Here is a 21,003-nt window from a genome sequence, read left to right as displayed (position 1 = left end):
TGAGAGACATGGTCTTCTCATTATTGTATAGTTTAAGCATACTATGTAACAGCCAAATCTTTTTGTGATTTAAAAACTTCATTTAACTACATAAAGGATGAATGTGCTGCATGAATAGTTTCTTGTGTTCAAGCATATTGCCAGTGTTTTACTACTGAGAGAAATCCTAGCAACCGCAAACAACTAGATAATTCATCAGAAGCCAAACATATATGTATCTCAAATAATTTTTGTATCACAGCTAGTCTAATGCATTAACTTTTTATGTTGGGAGATTTTCTATAATAATCTATTTCTTGTTTCATGGGATAGACAATGACCAAGTTTCTTGAAATATCTAAAATGAAATGTTGGATGAGAATAGAATAGCGACAGAACCATTTTTAAGTGCCTATGCGATATTATAGATTGTCTTCAAGTTCGCAGAGAAAAGGATACTTTGGTTATGATAACAAAATATTTCTCTTCCACATCTGTAAGCTATACTAATTATTTCACACTTGGAAGCTTAAAAGATCCTGAGAAGTTTATTTCAACCTCTTAAGAAAGGCTTCTTGGCTAACATGGTATTTTTCCATTTGTGTGGTCTAGATTAACTCGTATCATTCTCAACGACAACTGTCGAGGTGAAAGTTTTATTTTCACGTATCCTGGGTATCAGAAATGATAGGCATAAGTAAATTGTCAGAGGTTTGAATTTACAAGTGTACTGAAGCTTTTAAGTGCCTGATTCAGGTTTAAGAGCAGAAGAAACCCTACTGTTCTCAAGTGGGACCATGTTTTTGTGAAGCAGCAAATCTGGTTTCAGTACACTCAACACTCATTTAGAAATGCTGTAACTACATGGTGCAAAGCAGTGAAATCTTGTGAAGTTGCTCTTCTAACATTTTTTGTGAATAAATTTTGAGTGAGCAATTTCTCCTGGGAAACTCTCTGATGGATCATGTACTGTTTCCTCCCCCACAAAGCGTAAGAACTGTCATAAATATCAGATTGTAAATTCTGGCTCAATCAAAAGAAATTTGCTTAAACCTTGTCAACAGGAAATTTCAACTTTTAGGTGATCCAAGTAGTGCACAGACCTGATAATAATAAAAATTGAACTACAGTTTCCACACTCCATTGGAGTGAAGCCAGAATGTACAGTACTTCCACATCCAGCTCAGCTGTAACCAACTGGTTTTGCCATATTGTAAGTAATTATTTTTATCTTATGTTGAGTTTCAAAGTTATTATGAATAGTAAGCTGTGTGTATACCATAATGCAGGATGTTTAGTAAGTTGAAGTGAATGTTTTCTAGCAGCACAAGAAGAAAATGACGTCTAGCATAGCATTATAATTGAACCCCAAAATCGTGACATGAGAATTTTGCCAGGGAGTATTTGTAACAGAAATCCACGATACTGCCGAATCACCTGTTTTCGTCACAAGTGAAGATGTCAGTTTTCAGTAAGATGTGGCTAAATGAAACACGTAGGCAAGAAAGCATCTTTTATTGAACACAGAGGAATTAATATTAAACTGAAGTCAAGTTTTCACATAAAAATTCACTGTGCTTGTTCTTGAGGTTTTGGATTACATAAGAAGGAAAGGCATGTGTCCCGTTAAGTCAACAGGCTTTTTCTAAGGTGTGTACTGAAAGACCATATATTTCTTGCTCCAAGGTTAAATTAGCATCTCATGCAGACAACAGAGGCAGCTTTAAAAGTGAAATCCTTCAGTTTCATGCTCCAAGTCATGGATGCTGCTAAGTCTTCTAAATTGTTGAAATTTACACCAAATTTAAAGCTAATAGTTTCCTCTTGCGAAGGTTTAATTGTACCTTGGGGAAAAGTTGCTTCCCTTTGAGATTAAAAGGGAAATACTTCTATGGACAACAGCTGCATTAAATGTAAACTTCTCAGCCATGTATGCTGGCTGCAGGACCTGTGCTAATCTATAGAAAAGCAAACGAATTCAGTGAGTTTTCTCTGCAGACCAAAATGATGTGAAATTTTACTAATTTTACAAAAATGACATTTCTCAGTTACCCGTAACAATGTTTGTTGTCTCATGTTAAACATTTAGCTGAAAGTAAGCTGCTGTTCTCTGCCAAACTCTGGTTGTCCTCTGCACCAAGAGTGGGATCAGGGGCAAGAACTGTCTGGTCAGGAACCTTGGTCAGAGCTGTGGATGTGAAGCTCTTGGGGAAGAGCTGTTTTAGCTTAATCCATGATCCTCCTTAACAAACGAGAAACAGCACTTTACTTGCAACTGATTTTTGTGATGTTTCTTTTCCCCATCTTTCTCTTTATATTTCTGACATGCTGGAGTCTCCCAGAGGATGGGATGGTGTCATGAGCGCTCAGGCAGAGTATATCCACTTTAGTTCAAATAATTGGTATGTGTTTCCTAGGTTGCTGCCTATAAAAAGCGCTTAACTATGGCAATAGTCCCTAGTGACAAAGTGGATGGGTTTGTTGGTTTAATTAAACCTCTCTTGCACTGCTGATTTCCCCACCTTATCCCCCATCAAGCTTATATAAAAAAATCAAGTAACAAGGCAGTCTAGAAATGGAAATGTGAGTTTTAAGGCAAGAGGAACCGTCATTTAATCTGCACTCCAGGAGGCCATGAAGGAGGTTTGTGTCAAGCAATTGCTAAATCAAACTTTGTGTGATGGCTGTTTATTATGGTAATGATTAGGGATGAACCAAAATTACATGATGGCTGTGCAAGTGTAAAGAAGTAGCTGAATTTCTGTGGTCTATTTGTTCTGGATACACATTGTTTAATGCACGTGTATAGCTAATATTCACATACTTAAGTAGTGAATTGTTCTAGCTTGTGTCTACAGACTGTCAATGACTCAGTGCTGAATGTGGTGAATATTCTGAGAAATTAGTGCTGAAATTCTGAACTTGCGGAAGAGAGATACCATCTTGAAGTATTTCTTCAAACGGAAGACATCCACTAATACTTCAAGTGCCGTTTAATCTGAATGTTACATTGTGGCAGTTTCTTTTGATATCATAGCGTAACATTAGGATGGTGTTTCGTTTTTTTCACAGATATTTCGCAGCTCACAAAGAATGGAAAGCTCAGGAAGACAAAAGCACAAAAGCTTTATTTTGTACATGAACATCTATAAGAAAGCAGTTGGAAAACATCCAGTGGCAAACATATCTTTGCAATATATCTTTACTCCTCTTTGGTTATTTATCTCTCTTCTCTTAGTTCTGCAAAACCTTCCAAGCATTTAAATTGTCTACTCTGTGTGTATTGATTTGTGCATTCATCATCTTAAATTACATGTGCATAACACAGAGTTGTTTTGTGTCATTTGAGGCTCATGTTGCTAAATGTGTAAAGTAATATCTCGGGTCTAAGAGCTGCAACATAGTTCACTTCATTAGCCAAGATTTCTTATTCAGCCTATGCCACTGTGTTCTTAGGGATTACGAGTCTCTGATCTCGTTAGTATAATATGCATCTAGACAATAGCTCACAGCTATTTGTGTTAGAGGAAATGACAGTTTATTCTTAACATTTGAGATCACCATTGCTCCTGAAATCAATACAACTCTGTGAAATACAGTAATAGCACACATATGGATGAGATGTTGCCAGACAACAAATAGGCAGAATAGAAAAATAAAAGTTTGCAACGTCCTGTTGTAGAATCTAGGAATCAGACTGAAGTATCAGAAGATGCCTTTTGAAAAATCCTGTTAGTTATCTTATCCTGTTTGTTTGCAAAAGTGGTTAAAGACTTATATTTTTTTAAACACCCCAGAACTGCCTCAGGTTATTTTACATGTTTGAAAGTTACTTCTGCTGAGAAAGTAATAAGTGAGTGCTGCTGCCATCACAGTGAAGGTGTCTGGACATGAGGGAAGTGAGAAATGGTTGTCTAGAGAGGGGAAGAGTGCCTTGAAGTGTGGCCTGCATGCATGGAAAAGGACTCCTTAAACTACCCAGATCTAAAACAATATTGAGTTAAAATGGTTTTACCATTTTGTCGTGGTTTAACTCGAGCTAGCAATACAAACACAAGAGCCACTCATTCACTCCATCCTCCCGCCCACTCCCCAATAGAGAATGAAAAGAGAAGGAAGAAACTTGGATAGATAAACACAGTGTAATAAAATAACAAAATACTAATATACTACTAGTAAATACATATATAAATAGAACTAAAAGGTACTCAAGCCAATTCTCAGAAACTCTGTCCACACCGAGTAGCCGGTCCCAGGAAGGGGCACCTGGTCCCCACAGTTGATCCCAAAGAGATAAAAAAGGAAAAAAGCAGAAAAGCCCAGAGGCCTCTGCAAAACGGCAAAGGGCCCAACAAAACATCCCGCACCAAAACTCCCCCGGCTCTGACAAAATAGAGCAAAGAAAAAAAACTATGCACACAAGAGAAAGTGCCTGAGAGAGTGAGAGATCCCCTCCCTTCTTAAATAATTAGCGTGATGCTAATGGGATTAAATTCTTGTATTGCTCAACCTGAATGTCAGCCAAGCTCCGTTCCATCTCTGCCCCTCTTCCTCGATACATATGTTAAATGTTAGGATTAGAAAACCAGGAATAAGTAGGATTCATGTCCTTAGTAGGACACATCTTCTCTCCTTCTCCCTCTCTCTCTCCCTTCCCTTCCCTTCCCTTCCCTTCCCTTCCCTTCCCTTCCCTTCCCTTCCCTTCCCTTCCCTTCCCTTCCCTTCCCTTCCCTTCCCTTCCCTTCCCTTCCCTTCCCTTCCCTTCCCTTCCCTTCCCTTCCCTTCCCTTCCCTTCCATCTCTCTTCCCTAAAAACTGCATTCAAGGACACAAAACACAATGGATACAAGTGTTTCTATTTCTATTTATTTTATTTTATTTTATTTTATTTATTTTATTTTATTTTATTATTTTATTTTTATTATTTTTATTTTTTATTATTAGTTATTTTTATTTTATATTTTGTTTTCTTGTTAATTTATTAATTTACTTTATTTTCTGTTATTTCATGTCATGTTATTTCATGTCATATTATTTCCATTTCTGATTCTGTTTCAGAGGCAGTGCTCACAATCCTTAACACAAGCCCATGTGTAGCCAGGAGCAGGTTGATGCATTCTTCAGTTCAGCTTGAACAAACAGCCCTTGCAGGCTGGCAAAGGCAAGTCCCAGAGCTGCAGAGAGCAGCAGCAGGAATAGAGGCCAAACTTTCCCTGCTTCCTGAAGAGGGAGAACCTTGAGAATGAGGCGCGGGACTGACCATGCACAAAAGAAGAAGAAGAAGAAGATGATGATGACAGGTGTGGCACCATGGGATGTCTTCCAGAGCTACGTGACACGTAGCGATGACGAGCAGACTCTTTGCCTTCCGCAGCTTGTTTTGCTGCCGTGCTTCTTGGGCAGGGATGCACGAGGAGCGCTTTGGTCCCTGCCAGGCGCTTGTGTTGCCCGCAGGGAGAGGTGCCGAGTGGCAGCTGCGGATGTTGCAGCCGGGCTGGAGCCCTTCCAAGCAGGGGCTGTTTTGGTGGAGGGAGGTTTTTGGTTTTGGTAGCTTGGTTGAGGTTGTTGAGGTGGTTTGAGGCAGGTTCTTCTTTGAGGGTGGTTGTGGGAGGCTGGTTGTTTAAGGTTGGTGGGTTTAGGTAGCTTGATGTAGGTGATTTTTCGTTGAAGTTGTCTTCCTTTGCCTATTTTAGGTGTGGTATGTGAAGTTGATTTTGTTGAGGTCGTTTTCAGTGGTTTGTTTGAGGTTGGTGTAGGTGGTTTGATTGAGGTCATTTTGATGATATGAGGTTGGGTGGTTTAGGCAGGTTATTTGAGGCTGGTTTGATTTATTTCTGTTTGTTTTCAGTAGGCAGTTTAGGCAGGTTGGTGGATGTCTGTGTTTTTAGGTAGGTTGGTCTAGGTAGGTTTGGTTTCCATCGTTGAGGTTGCTTGAAGGGTTTGTGTTGAGGTTGGTTCAGGTTGTTTGGTTGAGGTTGGTTTAGTTTTTTTTAGGTAGGTTGGGTTAGGTGATTTGATGACGTCAGGCTGTTGGAGGTTGTTGAGGTGTTTTCTGGTGGTTTAGGTTGAATAGGTGGTCTAGTTTGGATTTCTTGGTAGATTTGGTAATGATCGTTTGGTGGTTGAGGTTCTTTTGGGCATTTGACTTAGGTTGTTTGGGTTGTTTGGGGTTTGTTGTTTTCAGTTGTTTTGTGCTGTCTGAGGCTGTTTGTGTGTTTGTAGGTTGTCTGTTTCTCAGAGGCTTCATATTGTTGAAGCTGGGTTCTTGGAGGTCATTGAAAGTTGTTTGTTTTTTGGTTTCGGTTGGTTGCTTGAGGTTGATCAAGGTTGGTTCAGGTAGTATGTTGTAGATCGTTGAAGGTTCTTTTTAGGTTGTTGATGGCTGGTTGTGTGAAGATTTTGAAGCTAGATTGGTTTAGGCTCTTGAAGGTTGGTTGATTGTTTGCAGACGTTTAAGGTTGGTTTAGGTGAGTTGTTCTATGCTGGTCTGGGTGTGCTGTTCTAGCTAAGTTTAGGGCCAGCTCGTGGAGCAGCAGGCACCCAGCCCAAATGGCCCAAAGAAGCCGTGGCAAGGGGCCGTGCTCAGCGCTGCAGAGGAAGGCAAAAAACCCCCGGAGACGCTTGCCGTCCCACCTGGGGGAAAAAAAAAGCCTTCCTCCCCCCAGCTGCAGGGCACGAGAGGCCATCTTCCTGGTGCTTGAGCAGCAGGCAGGATCCGAGCCAAAAGGGCCCAGAGGAGCTCTGCAAAGTGGTCATGCTCAATGCTGCAGAGGAAGGCAAAAAACCCCCGGGGACCAGTGCCAATCTGCCCCGGGGGAAAAAACTCCTTCCTGACCCCAGTGCTGGCGATCGGCTGTTCCCTGAGCATGTGAGCCAGACCTGGCTCCTTGTCCCACAAGCTGCTCACGCCTCCCAGGACCTGCCTAAGCCCTGTCCTGTCCTGTCCTGTCCTGTCCTATGCTATCCTCCCTTGAGCTGGAGCCATCTCCTGGACTTGGGAGAGTGCCCAAATGCCTCTGATCTTATGGACCTTGGGGGCAAGAATGCTTCCTGTGCCTGGTGGGACACCAGTGGGTGTTCCAAAGCACTGCAACCCCTTGCAACCCCTCTACATCCTATTTCTTACAGCTCCTGAGCCTGGCTCCACAGGGGATGAAGATGGTGAGCTCTGCAGTGCTCCTCCAGAAGAAATTTTCTTGGTCTCTCCACTGCTATCCAGCTGAAAAGGATTTCCATGCATCAGATGAGTTTGGAAGGTGGCCCTGGCAGCAGATCGCCTTGCAGTGGAGAACCTCCAGCAGCCTCATGCAAGGTCTTCCTCCTTCAGCCCCTGCCCTGTGATGCCACCAGCTCCTCAAGTGCTTCCTCCGGGATGTGTTGGGGCTGCCCCCGGGCCAGCTCTGGCAGTGGACGCAGGACCCGGCTGCTCCTTTTGATCCTGCCCAGGGCATTGTGAGCTCTGTGTTGCTGCGTGCTGGCATTGTGACACTCGGGTGACAGAGCCCCACGTGTGAAGCCCCGCCCGCAGCAGCCCTGCTTATCTTCCAAAAATCAAATAGCATTTGCATAGTCAGTGCTTTGCCCTATTGGCTGATCTCTCCCTGTCCTCCTTCACAAGAACTGAAAAGTTACTGGGTTTTGCTGCAGTCTTGCCATCTGGTGGAGGGAAAGGGCATCCCGTTGCAGTTGGCACTTCTCCTCGGCAGGCAAATGTTTGTGCTCTCAGGCAGGGAACAGCCCTGGCGGCTGAACCTTGTCACCAGGAAAGCCAATGGCATCCTGGGGTGCATTAGAAGGGGGGTGGTTAGCAGGTCGATAGAGGTTCTCCTTCCCCTCTACTCTGCCCTGGTGAGACCGCACCTGGAATACTGTGTCCAGTTCTGGGCTCCTCAGTTCAAGAAGGACAGGTGTGTACACATACGCAGGCACGTTGCAAGATGAACCAGAGACCATGAATGCATTGTAAAGAGCAAGTTTTATTTTAGTAATCTCTCTACTGAGGGATCTCCGAAGCCACACCTGAGCTCCCAGGCAGAGGTGACACCAGCGGGGACGCAGGCCCTGGTCAGTTCAGCCCTGCTGGAAGATCGCTGGGCCTGCTGAGCTCGCCTGTATTTCAAGGCTTCAGGCAGGCGCAGCCTCCTGCTCTTTCTCACAACAAAGCAGGAATCTCAGACATAGTGATAAGGTGCCTAGAGCTTCTCACAGGCCTGTGTTATCTAACACAGAGGTTCTACTCATCCAGCACGCAAGGTCAGTAAAAGAATTAGTGTGATGTATGTGCTTTTTCTACAGACAGGTGCAATTCACTTGAGCACATTTACATTTAACTAACCTCCTCGCCAAATCTTCCGCTATATCCCCATACAACAGGGAACTGCTGGAGAGAGTCCAGCGCAGGGCAACAAAGATGGTTAAGGGAGTGGAGCATCTCCCTTATGAGGAAAGGCTGAGGGAGCTGGGTCTCTTTAGTTTGGAGAAGAGGAGACTGAGGGGCGACCTCATAAATGTTTACAGATATATAAAGGGTGAGTGTCACGAGGATGGAGCCAGGCTCTTCTCAGTGACAACCAATGATAAGACAAGGGCAACGGGTACAACTTGGGACACACGAGGTTCCACTTGAATATGAGAAGAAACTTCTTCTCAGTGAGGGTGACAGAGCACTGGAACAGGCTGCCCAGGTACGTTTTTCTTTAGGCTGCGTGTGCAGGGCCTGTGTAGTAGGTGTCTGTAGCTGTCTGAAGAGACTGTGTGGAAATGCTGTATTTAGATCTGGCTGGTAATGCTATGAGGAAAAAAAAAAAAGCATGCATAGGATCATACCATTAAAGATGGAATGACAATGCATGTGTGCAATTTAGTTTCGTGTTGGGCTGCAAGTTAGATTCTTGTATTTCTTAAGATTTTGTGCCTGTATTGCATAACTCTACAATGCTGCATGTCATTAATACTTTTACTCATTCAATTTAAAGTATTATATTTTTAAAAATTATTGTTTACATGAAACAAATTGTCCTTCACCACACACCAAAACTTAGGAAAATGGGAGGTAGGGCTGTTCTAAAGGAAAAGCTGATACATTTTATTTCCATTTCCTTCTTGTGGTTATCGAAAGTTCTTACTGATCAAGCAACATCCCCAGAGAGCAAGACATGTTCTCTCCCTGAAATGCTGCTTGGTGCTGAAACTGTCTTCTCTGCAAGTAGAATCAAGAAGAAAATACAGGTAGAGACACTGAGACAAAAAAAAAAAAAAAAGTTAGTGGAACGGTTGCAGAGGGTTAAAAAGAACAGGCTGCGTGTGCCATTGTTTTCTTGCTTTCCGATGCAGTAGTGGCACTGTTTTCATCCAGAAGAGGCAGACCGCCCTAGCAAAGAAATTCCCATTCGCAGTTTATTGCGTCAGTGTCGAGTTGCTTTGGGATCTCGCTGTAACAGGAGAGCAGAGCAGCTGGCGGCAGTCAGCTCTGAGGCACAGAACTGCTTGGGAAAGGGGCACATTCTTTCCAGACAAGCCTGGGACTACAGGCTGCAATTACCTGACTTCTGTTCTTGGTAGGGATGCAGCCGGTTACTTTTGTGTTGCTAGTCAGTACTGCTGAGCCGTTAGGTGCAGAAACAGGGACAATATGCTCAGGGAAGCGTATCTATGTTCTACTGTTGTTTTAAACATCTAAGGAAATATCTATCACAGTTAGGATGGTACTGAAGTGCCCTGGTAAAGTTTTACGATATCTGTTTTACGGATACGAGATTAAACTCCACTATAGAAGTCTCCAGCAGCTCAGAGCTGCATCTGGATTGTACAAGACCTCTGCAAGTGATGCTGTTATAGTTGGGGACTCTACCTATAGTACTAAACTCTGCAGTTACAAGCTATCAATATAGCATGGTACATGATATTGTAATGTCTAATAGCACAGAGCAGTTGAGGTTGGAAGGTGTCTCTGGAGATCATTCAGCCCAAGCCCCCTGCGCAAGGCAGGGTCGGCTAGAGCAGAGCGCACAGTGCTGAGTCCACTGGATACCACCGTGCTGCCTCTCTGTCTGCGAGCAGAGAACCCTCTGACTGGTCCCAGGAGACAATGCTGGACGACAAATAAGGACATTAAGAAAGGGCAAAAAGTGTTGGATTTACTCCCGCTCCATTATGAAGAGGATGAAGGGCAGCATGAATGTGTCTTTTGAAACGGTGCCGTGAACTCCCTGGTGCCAATGGCGCTTACGCACCGCAGCCGACACCTGTGGGTTGGACGGGGCTCTCCGGGGAGGGTGGAGGAGGGCGCGCCGGTCTGGGGGTGCTCGGGGTGGGTCCTTCCCCTCCTGTCTCCCCACACTCTTTGCGTGGGGCGGGGGAAGAAACACAACGTCCCGGTGAGGCGGGGCGGGGCTCGGCCGCGCCCGGAGCGGGAGCTTTTCTTCCGTGTGGGGAGGTGGGGCCAGGGGAGCGGCGCTCGGGCCGTGCCGGGGGCCGCTGCCCGCGCAGAGGCGGGACCGGCGGGGCGCAGCGGGCGGCGCGGGGCGGCCATGGGCTCCGTGAGCTCGGCCCTGGGCCGGCCGCGGCGCGCCCTGGTGCGGGGGGGCACCGAGCCGCCCCCCGCCGCCGCTGTCCGCGGTGCTGAGGCCCCGCGGGGAGGAGGAGGAGGAGGCGGAGGAAGAGGAGGAGAATGAAACGGACCGCCTCGCGGAGCCCCCGGCACCCACCCGCAGCCCCGGCGCCCGTGAGTGTCAGCGGGGGGAGGCGGGACCGCCGGGGCTCCCCGCAGCCGCCGGCGGCACCCGGCCGCCCCCGCCGCTTCCTCGGCGCGGGGCTCGCCCAAGCGGCGGCGGGCGGCACAGCCCCGAGGGGAAGGGGCAGGGGGTGCCCCGGTGTGTGGAGGGGAAGAGCCCAGCCTCGGCCATCTTTCCCCCCGCCCAGCGAGGAAGCGGAGGGGGCTTGTTCAGAGGCAGAGCGCTGTTTGCTCCAGCGGTGCGATGTGGGGAGGGGGCTGGTTTTTTGGGGGGAAGGAGGTCGGTGGAAGTTAGAGAGCATTTCAAAAAGATGGGCCAAATATGTTACAACTACACAAAAAATTATAAGTGGTTTAATGATTTATCAGGTTTTAGTAAGCTTTTTATAAATGCACAGTATACCCTTCACCTGCTGTATGGACGACATCGAGAGGATAGTTGATAGTTTGTGGTTGCAGAGATGCAGTGACTTCAAACTGGGTCCACCTTTTGGAAACACCCTTCCAGGTTTCTTATGCAGTAACCTGGGTAGAGTTTAGCGGGGGAAAGAGCTTGGTAAGTGTTAGGAGTTTCTTCCCGGGATGCTGGCAGTTTGGAATTGTTCCCACTGTGTCGAAACTTCCTCAGCCAAAGATTTGTGTGTGTGTGTGTAAAACTTTTTTTTTTGTTGTTTTTTTCTTTTGTTTTTGTTTGTTTGTTTGTTTGTTTGTGTTTTTTCGGTTTTTTTGGTTTGGTTGGTTTTTTTTGTTTTTTTTTGTTTTTGTGTGTGTGTGTGGAAAACTTCCTCAGCCAAAGATTTGTGTGTGTGTGTGTGGAAAACTTGTTGTGTGTGTCTGTGGAAAACTTTTCCCATAGCTGTACTTCAGTTTCAAAACAGTGCATCACATTTTGGGTAATACAAAGTGTCCTGGTTTTGTTAAAAACAAGTTTCTCTTTTAGCGAATTTTTGCCTGTCAGCTAAAGCCTTCATATTAGCTGCATTTTCCTGGAGAACCCAACACATGTTTTGGTTAAACCTAGCAATGGAATGCAAACTTATTGATAAGCACGGATGGACATCTCGCGAGAGGGGCAACGAGAAACTGATGACTGAGAGACTGACCAACGGTGTATAACCTTCCATTCACGTGAATACTTCATATAAAAGTGGGAGATCACGAGGATCTCGCCCCTTTTCCCTTTTGTCTCTTTCCCTTTTTTCCTCATGGCTGACATTAGGAGAGGACCTTGCTGGTCGTCCCTGCGAACTGAGGCCTAGTGAGAGACTGAATCCAGCTCCGGTTGGCTACAGAGTCTAATCCAGGACTTTGGGTGCTGGCTCTGCAGTTGCTGAGACTTACAAGATTGGTTTTGTATATTTTGTATGATTTTCTCTATTCTTATTAGTAGCATTAGTAAAACATCTTTAACTTTTCCAACTCTCTTCTCTCTGTCCTTCTTTCCCTCCCGATCGCCTGTCCTGAGTGGGAAGGGGGGAGAGGGAGGGGCAAAAGGGGGAAGTGGTGGGAAGAGGAGGTTAACAATACATCTGCCAGGGTTTGATTGTCACCCCGCAATCCTAACCCTCGACAGATAATTGGCGCCCAACGTGGGGCAAGAGAAAGGGGTAAATTTGGAGATTTTTTGCTTTTCTACTGCTCTGACGTACCTTTCAATTTTCTTGGCATGGTGCCAACTCATAGAGTTGTGATACTTGCGCGTCTGTTTGCTTCGGATATTATTTAGTGGTATTAAGGCAAAGTGAATTACATTGACTTAAAGATGTTGTGGCATAAGTTGTATCAGTTATTTGCTACATTGTGCTCGCTGATCCCATATCTGTGTTGGTGTTTCTTTCTGAATCGAAGTATTCATTATATAACAACAAGAAACTGGACAGCGGTCATGATGATACTGTGTGGTATGGCACTGGTTTATTTCATTATACTGCAGCCGCTAATGAATTTCTACTCGCTTCTGCTTTACCTTGAAAAACCTCCAGGAGAGATTAAAGAGCAGAATGGCTCTATATTTGCTAATTGGTCAAGCGAATATTTAGAAAGGCTGACTAACAATACTTTTGTGTTTTCGCTAGGACAGTTTGCAAATGTTTTAGAGAACTTTGAATACCCTTGGAGCTTTGATAGAACTGTGATGGTGTTATTTGGTTTGCTGAATGTGTGTCAGTTTGTGTTACTGTTAAGAGAAATGAGGTTCAATAGGAGGTTTGCGTCTCTTCTTAGTCCTGAGATTTGCAGTGCGTCTTCGGAAGCTTTAGCAAAAAGCACTCCTAGCCGCTCGAGAAAAGGCAAAACAGCCAAAGCTGCTGCTGCAGCCACTGCCCCCCCAACCGCGGCTTCACAGGCTGAAGCTACAGCTCCTCCGCAGAGCTCCTCTGCCAAGGTCGCTGCAGATAACGTTACCTCTCCAGCCTCAGAGGCTAACAAGGCAGCCCCCCCGTCTTCACACACTGGGCACTGTTGCTGCTGTAACCACAGCAATCACTGTGACAATCATTCAGACTCTGAAAATGAATCAAATGATGGTGAACCCATATCAGCATCTGTTGCTGGTTGTAAGAAAGTCACTAGAAAGACTACCCGTGCAGCAGGTGATGGCACAGGGCCAACATCAACCCAAGAGGCATCATCAGGACAGGGTGGAGATGAAGTGACCACCACTCGGTCCTTTTCTTCAGGTGAGCTGAGAGATCTCCGAAAAGACTTTAGTCGTCGTGAGGCGAGAATATTTTAACCTGGCTGCTGCGATGCTGGGACAATGGGGCAGAAACAATTGAATTAGAAGGTGGTGAAGCCAGGCAGCTGGGATCTCTGTCAAAAGATTCCACCATTGATAGGGCAATTTCAAGAGAGTCTAATGCCGCTACTCTCTGGACCCGACTCCTGGCAGCTATGAAAGTCAGATTTCCCTACAAGGAAGATTGTATATCCAAGTTAGGGAAATGGAATACTATGGAGAGAGGTATCCAGTTCCTGAGAGAATTAGCTGTGCGAGAGATCATCTATCTAGGACCAAACAGCCAAGAGGGGACAGACCCAGATAGAATCAATTGTACAAAATCTATGTGGCGCAGATTTGCACAAAGTGCACCACCTGCATATGCTAAGTCATTGGCAGGAATGGTCTGGTCAGCTAGAGGTATACAAGAAATTAATGAAGTGATTGAGCAGCTCCGGTACTTTGAGGACAGCCTTGCTGGTTCTCTACGGGCTTGTGTCTCCGCTGTGGAGAAACTGTGTGAAAAATCTGATGACCGGTTTGAAAAGCTGTTGCAAGAAATCAAAGAGCTCAGAGAAGACACGTACCGTTCACGACCTGCACAAACCTATGTTTCAGCTGTTAGGAGAAGGCGTTTCCAATCTCGAGAGAGAGGGCAGAGACAGCCCACAAAAAGAGGTTCACTGTGGTTCTTCCTACATGAGCAGGGAGAAAACATGAATAAGTGGCATGGAAGGCCTACCTCAGAACTTCAAGAACGAGTACGTGAGATAAAAGGAAAAACTCCTAGGAAGGTGGCTGCTCCAGTTTACAAAAGGAGCAGAAGAGATTCTGATGCTCTTGAAGGAACCTCTAATTCACACCCAGAGACTGTGCAAAACAGGAATTAGAGGTGCCCTGCCTCCAACCAGGTGGAGGAAAGGGATAACAGAGTCTATTGGACTGTACAAATACTATGGCCTGGTACAACACAACCCCAGGAGTACAAAGCTTTAGTGGACACTGGTGCTCAGTGCACAATAATTCCTTCTAATTATAAAGGAACACAATCCATCAATATTGTTGGAGTGACTGGGGGATCCCAGGAACTGAGGGGTGAAATGAGCCTAACTGGAAAAAAATGGCAAAAGCATCCCATTGTGACTGGTCCAGATGCTCCGTGCATCCTTGGTATAGACTACCTCAGGAGAGGGTATTTTAAGGACCCAAAAGGGTACAGGTGGGCATTTGGTATAGCAGCTGTGGACACTGAGAGAATTGAACAGCTGTCTGATTTGCCTGGTCTTTCAGATGACCCTTCTGTTGTGGGACTGCTGAGGGTTGACGATCAGCAGGTGCCAATTGCTACCATGACAGTGCATCGCCGGCAATATCGCACCAATCGAGACTCTTTGATTCCTGTCCAGAAGCTGATCCGTCAATTGGAAAGCCAGGGTGTGATCAGTAAGACTCGCTCACCTTTTAACAGCCCAATCTGGCCAGTGCGTAAGTCTAGTGACGAGTGGAGACTAACTGTAGACTATCGTGGCCTGAATGAAGTTACACCACCACTGAGTGCTGCTGTGCCTGACATGCTAGAACTGCAATTTGAACTGGAGTCAAAGGCAGCCAAGTGGTATGCTACAATTGACATTGCTAATGCATTTTTCTCTATTCCTGTAGCAGCAGAGTGCAGGCCGCAGTTTGCTTTCACCTGGAGGGGCATCCAGTATACATGGAATCGCTTGCCCCAGGGGTGGAAACACAGTCCTACCATCTGCCATGGACTGATCCAGACCACGCTGGAGCAAGGTGAAGCTCCAGAACACTTGCAATATATTGATGACATCATCGTATGGGGCGACACAGCGAAAGAAGTCTTCGAGAAAGGTGAGAGAATAATTCATATTCTTTTGGATGCTGGTTTTGCCATAAAACGAAGCAAGGTCAAGGGACCTGCACGAGAGATCCAGTTTTTAGGAATAAAATGGCAAGATGGCCGTCGTCAGATCCCAATGGATGTGATCAACAAAATTGCAGCAATGTCTCCACCTACTAATAAGAAGGAGACACAGACTTTCTTGGGCGTTGTAGGTTTTTGGAGAATGCATATTCCTGACTACAGCCACATTGTGAGCCCTCTCTATCGAGTGACTCGTAAAAAGAACCAGTTTGAGTGGGGCCCTGAACAACGACAAGCCTTTGAACAAATTAAGCGTGAGATAACTCATGCGGTGGCCCTTGGACCAGTCCGAACTGGACTAGATGTTAAAAATGTGCTCTACACCGCAGCCGGAGATAATGGACTTACCTGGAGCCTCTGGCAGAAAGCACCAGGAGAAACCCGAGGTCGACCCTTAGGTTTTTGGAGTCGAGGATACAAAGGATCTGAGGCCAACTATACTCCAACTGAAAAGGAGATACTAGCAGCATATGAAGGAGTTCGAGCTGCTTCAGAAGTGATCGGCACTGAAGCACAGCTCCTCCTGGCACCTCGACTGCCGGTGCTGAGCTGGATGTTCAAAGGGACGGTTCCCTCTCCACATCATGCAACCGAAGTTACATGGAGTAAATGGATTGCACTGATCACGCAACGAGCTCGAATTGGAAGTCCCAACCGTCCAGGGATATTAGAAGTTATTACAGACTGGCCAGAAAGCAAAGACTTTGGGATGTCTCCAGATGAGGAGGAAGTAAAACGTGCTGAAGAAGCACCACCATATAATACGCTTTCAGAGACTGATAAGCAGTATGCACTGTTCACAGATGGATCCTGTCGTCTTGTAGGAAAACATCGAAGGTGGAAAGCTGCTGTGTGGAGTCCCACACGACAGGTTACAGAAGCCACTGAAGGACAAGGTGAATCCAGTCAGTTTGCAGAAGTGAAAGCCATCCAGCTGGCTTTGGACGTTGCTGAACGAGAGAAGTGGCCAATACTTTATCTCTATACTGACTCATGGATGGTAGCAAATGCCTTGTGGGGGTGGCTACAGCAATGGAAGAAAAGCAACTGGCAGCGCAGAGGTAAACCCATTTGGGCTGCCACACTGTGGCAAGACATTGCTGCTCGGCTAGAGAGCCTGCCTGTGAAAGTTCGGCATGTAGATGCTCATGTGCCTAAAAGTCGAGCCACCAAGGAACATCTAAACAACCAACAAGCGGATCAAGCTGCTAAGATTAAAGTAGCTGAGGTGGACTTGGACTGGCAACATAAAGGTGAACTTTTCCTAGCTCGGTGGGCCCATGATGCTTCAGGGCATCAAGGTAGAGATGCAACATACAAATGGGCTCGTGATCGAGGGGTGGATTTAACTATGGACACTATTTCACAGGTTATTCATGAATGTGAAACTTGCGCCGAAATCAAACAAGCAAAACGGTTAAAACCTGTATGGTATGGGGGGCGATGGTTAAAGTATAAGTATGGAGAAGCTTGGCAGATTGATTATATTACACTTCCACAAACACGTCAAGGTAAGCGTTATGTACTTACAATGGTGGAAGCAACCACTGGATGGTTGGAAACTTATGCCATACCTCATGCTACAGCCCGAAATACTATCTTGGGCCTTGAGAAGCAAGTCCTTTGGCGGCACGGTACGCCAGAAAGAATTGAATCAGACAATGGTACTCATTTCAAAAACAGTATTATAGACAATTGGGCCAAAGAACATGGTATTGAGTGGGTATATCATATTCCATATCATGCACCAGCCTCTGGGAAAATTGAAAGGTACAATGGTTTGTTAAAAACTACACTAAAGGCACTTGGTGGTGGAACCTTTAAAAACTGGGATTCACATTTAGCAAAAGCCACTTGGTTGGTCAACACTAGGGGATCAACCAATCGAGCCGGGCCTGCCCAATCAGAAATTCTACGGACTGTAGAAGGAGATAAAGTCCCTGTAGTACACATGAAAAATATCTTAGGAAAGGCAGTCTGGGTTACTCCTGCCTCAGGCAAAGGCAAACCTATTCGTGGGATTGTTTTTGCCCAGGGACCTGGCAGCACCTGGTGGGTGATGCTTAAGGATGGAGAAGTTCGGTGTGTACCTCAAGGGGATTTGATTTCAGGTGAAAATATGCAATGCTGAACTGTATGATGTGAATTGCCGTACTAACAGTGTTTAATAAGTGTCTTTCAGATCAAGACAATGGTGATGAAACTAGAGCTAGCTTCTTCGAGTGGCGCCCGACACCTTCTTCGAAGTTGGTGTCCTTAACCCACAAACAGTGGTCATGAGATGCACTTGTACCATTTTTTTTTCCTGCCCTGGGAGACTGTTGTGACAAAATGAACTAAATGAACTTTCAAAGGATGGTCCACTGATTAATTACTCCTGTGTATATATGTACATATGTATATATATATATAGTAGTAGTGATTAATTAGATTGTATTGATAGATTGTATTGATAAGGTTTAAGTATTCAGTGAATGTCATATTATAAGGGGTGGAATGTCCTGGTTTTGTTAAAAACAAGTTTCTCTTTTAGCGAATTTTTGCCTGTCAGCTAAAGCCTTCATATTAGCTGCATTTTCCTGGAGAACCCAACACATGTCTTGGTTAAACCTAGCAATGGAATGCAAACTTATTGATAAGCACGGATGGACATCTCGCGAGAGGGGCAACGAGAAACTGATGACTGAGAGACTGACCAACGGTGTATAACCTTCCATTCACCCTGTCGAGGGTTAGGATTGCGGGGTGACAATCAAACCCTGGCAGATGTATTGTTAACCTCCTCTCCCCACCACTTCCCCCTTTTTCCCCTCCCTCTCCCCCCTTCCCACTCAGGACAGGCGATCGGGAGGGAAAGAAGGACAGAGAGAAGAGAGTTGGAAAAGTTAAAGATGTTTTACTAATGCTACTAATAAGAATAGAGAAAATAATACAAAATATACAAAACCAATCTTGAAAGTCTCAGCAACTGCAGAGCCAGCACCCAAAGTCCTGGATTAGACTCTGTAGCCAACCGGAGCTGGATTCAGTCTCTCACTAGGCCTCAGTTCGCAGGGACGACCAGCAAGGTCCTCTCCTAATGTCAGCCATGAGGAAAAAAGGAAAAGGCAAAGGGAAAAGGGGCGAGATCCTCGTGATCTCCCACTTTTATATGAAGTATTCACGTGAATGGAAGGTTATACACCGTTGGTCAGTCTCTCGATCACCAGTTTCTCGTTGCCCCTCTCGCGAGATGTCCATCCGTGCTTATCAATAAGTTTGCATTCCATTGCTAGGTTTAACCAAAACATGTGTCGGGTTCTCCAGGAAAATGCAGCTAATATGAAGGCTTTAGCTGACAGGCAAATTCACTAAAAGAGAACTTGTTTTTAACAAAACCAGGACATTCCACCCCTTATAATATGACATTCACTGAATACTTAAACCTTATCAATACAATCTATCAATATAATCTAATTAATCACTACTACTATATATATATATACACATATGTACATATATACACAGGAGTAACTAATCAGTGGACCATCCTTTGAAAAGTTCATTAAGTTCATTTTGTCACAACAGTCTCCCAGGGCAGGAAAAATCGTACAAGTGCATCTCATGACCACTGTTTATGGATTAAGGACAGCAACTTCGAAGAAGGTGTCGGGCGCCACTCGAAGAAGCCAGCGCTGGTTTCATCACCATTGTCTTGATCTGAAAGACACTTACTAAACATTGTTAGTGCGGCAATTCACATCATACAGTTCAGCATTGCATATTTTCACCTGAAATCAAATCCCCTTGAGGTACACACCGAACTTCTCCATCCTTAAGCATCACCCACCAGGTGCTGCCAGGTCCCTGGGCAAAAACAATCCCACGAATAGGTTTGCCTTTGCCTGAGGCAGGAGTAACCCAGACTGCCTTTCCTAAAATATTTTTCATGTGTACTACAGGGACTTTATCTCCTTCTACAGTCCGTAGAATTTCTGATTGGGCAGGCCCGGCTCGATTGGTTGATCCCCTGGTGTTGACCAACCAAGTGGCTTTTGCTAAATGTGAATCCCAGTTTTTAAAGGTTCCACCACCAAGTGCCTTTAGTGTAGTTTTTAACAAACCATTGTACCTTTCAATTTTCCCAGAGGCTGGTGCATGATATGGAATATGATATACCCACTCAATACCATGTTCTTTGGCCCAATTGTCTATAATACTGTTTTTGAAATGAGTACCATTGTCTGATTCAATTCTTTCTGGCGTACCGTGCCGCCAAAGGACTTGCTTCTCAAGGCCCAAGATAGTATTTCGGGCTGTAGCATGAGGTACGGCATGTGTTTCCAACCATCCAGTGGTTGCTTCCACCATTGTAAGTACATAGCGCTTACCTTGATGTGTTTGTGGAAGTGTAATATAATCAATCTGCCAAGCTTCTCCATACTTATACTTTAACCATCGCCCCCCATACCATACAGGTTTTAACCGTTTTGCTTGTTTGATTTCGGCGCAAGTTTCACATTCATGAATAACCTGTGAAATAGTGTCCATAGTTAAATCCACTCCTCGATCACGAGCCCATTTGTATGTTGCATCTCTGCCTTGATGCCCTGAAGCATCATGGGCCCACCGAGCTAGGAAAAGTTCACCTTTATGTTGCCAATCCAAGTCCACCTCAGCTACTTTGATCTTAGCAGCTTGATCCACTTGTTGGTTGTTTAGATGTTCCTCGGTGGCTCGACTTTTAGGCACATGAGCATCTACATGACGAACTTTCACAGGCAGGCTCTCTAGCCGAGCAGCAATGTCTTGCCACAGTGTGGCAGCCCAAATGGGTTTACCTCTGCGCTGCCAGTTGCTTTTCTTCCATTGCTGTAGCCACCCCACAAGGCATTTGCTACCATCCATGAGTCAGTATAGAGATAAAGTATTGGCCACTTCTCTCGTTCAGCAATGTCCAAAGCCAGCTGGATGGCTTTCACTTCTGCAAACTGACTGGATTCACCTTGTCCTTCAGTGGCTTCTGTAACTTGTCGTGTGGGACTCCACACAGCAGCTTTCCACCTTCGATGTTTTCCTACAAGACGACAGGATCCATCTGTGAACAGTGCATACTGCTTATCAGTTTCTGAAAGCGTATTATATGGTGGTGCTTCTTCAGCACGTTTTACTTCCTCCTCATCTGGAGACATCCCAAAGTCTTTGCTTTCTGGCCAGTCTGTAATCACTTCTAATATCCCTGGACGGTTGGGACTTCCAATTCGAGCTCGTTGCGTGATCAGTGCAATCCATTTACTCCATGTAACTTCGGTTGCATGATGTGGAGAGGGAACCGTCCCTTTGAACATCCAGTTCAGCACCGGCAGTCGAGGTGCCAGGAGGAGCTGTGCTTCAGTGCCGATCACTTCTGAAGCAGCTCGAACTCCTTCATATGCTGCTAATATCTCCTTTTCAGTTGGAGTATAGTTGGCCTCAGATCCTTTGTATCCTCGACTCCAAAAACCTAAGGGTCGACCTCGGGTTTCTCCTGGTGCTTTCTGCCAGAGGCTCCAGGTAAGTCCATTATCTCCGGCTGCGGTGTAGAGCACATTTTTAACATCTAGTCCAGTTCGGACTGGTCCAAGGGCCACCGCATGAGTTATCTCACGCTTAA

The sequence above is a fragment of the Patagioenas fasciata genome, chromosome 2 (assembly GCF_037038585.1).
Source record: "Patagioenas fasciata isolate bPatFas1 chromosome 2, bPatFas1.hap1, whole genome shotgun sequence".
NCBI classification, from domain to species: Eukaryota; Metazoa; Chordata; class Aves; order Columbiformes; family Columbidae; genus Patagioenas; species Patagioenas fasciata.
This window is presented reverse-complemented; position numbering follows the sequence as displayed.